The following is a 341-nucleotide window of genomic DNA, read 5'->3' as shown; positions in this document are numbered from 1 at the left end:
AAGAAACTAATACTATCAACAGAGAATGTCACAAATAATTGCCATTTAAAAATGGATAAATAGGAAAATACAAAGGGTTGGTATGAAAGCAAGGTTGAAAATTTAGCAGGGCAAACAATCCAGTAGTATTACGTTGATCACAATGTTGCAGGATGTTGTAAGATATGAGTTCCAAAGAGTTATGGGCTTGGCTGGCCCGACCCTTACAGAATATTGATTTCAGTCCTCATGGACTTTTCCTTAAGGTGATTTTTGTCATGCCTACAGCATTCCATAGCAAATCCTCAACATTGTTGGCATCTCCAATTTTCTGTGGTCTATGATGCACTTCTGTCTCTGCT

The sequence above is a fragment of the Octodon degus genome, unplaced genomic scaffold, assembly GCF_000260255.1.
Source record: "Octodon degus isolate 3935 unplaced genomic scaffold, OctDeg1.0 scaffold00358, whole genome shotgun sequence".
In the NCBI taxonomy this organism is placed as follows: Eukaryota; Metazoa; Chordata; class Mammalia; order Rodentia; family Octodontidae; genus Octodon; species Octodon degus.
The sequence above is the reverse complement of the archived record's forward strand: the minus strand, read 5'-3'. Positions refer to the sequence as shown.